This window comes from Penaeus monodon, chromosome 23 (genome assembly GCF_015228065.2).
Source record: "Penaeus monodon isolate SGIC_2016 chromosome 23, NSTDA_Pmon_1, whole genome shotgun sequence".
Classification (NCBI taxonomy): domain Eukaryota; kingdom Metazoa; phylum Arthropoda; class Malacostraca; order Decapoda; family Penaeidae; genus Penaeus; species Penaeus monodon.
In genome coordinates, this window is record NC_051408.1 from 6,874,985 (window position 1) to 6,875,501 (window position 517).

General features: G+C 29.0%; 1 protein-coding gene across 1 annotated transcript in view; it reads right to left on the minus strand.

Moving 5' to 3' along the window:
- Window positions 1-517, minus strand: part of LOC119587748 (cryptochrome-1-like) — a gene marked incomplete in the record, with an annotated part of 40,863 nt that overhangs the window by 25,281 nt on the left and 15,065 nt on the right.

Sequence of the window (517 nt, forward strand, 5' to 3'; positions counted from 1 at the left end):
CAGCTGTTTCCTGACATGCAAAATTTTTGAATAAAGTCTGGCTTCACAAATGACGAAAATAAAACCTTAAAAAATATACGCTACACTCATATGAAACACTATCTAAGATACTTTGGTAACTAGATTATAAAAAGTAACTGAACTTTCATATCCTAAATGGGTTTGGAATTACATCCTATAATAACTTTAATCATGGTCATATTATCAATTATAAATATAACTATACTCTACCACTGTCATAGGAACTTAAACATTGTATAATGCACAAAAATTTTTCGTATATGAAGTACAGTGCTATACACATTTTCCAATTTTGCTTAAAAATGGGAGATGTAATGCATTCAGTGTCACATCATCCAAAAGCTCAACATCATAAACATGATGTATTTAAATCTTAAAAATGAGTTTGTTTTTTTAAATCAAAATCATTACTTTTTGCATTCTAATTTCATTCAATCTGAATCACGCGATTTAAATCCTGCCGTCTCTGCTAGTGAGTGTAATACACGTATATGTT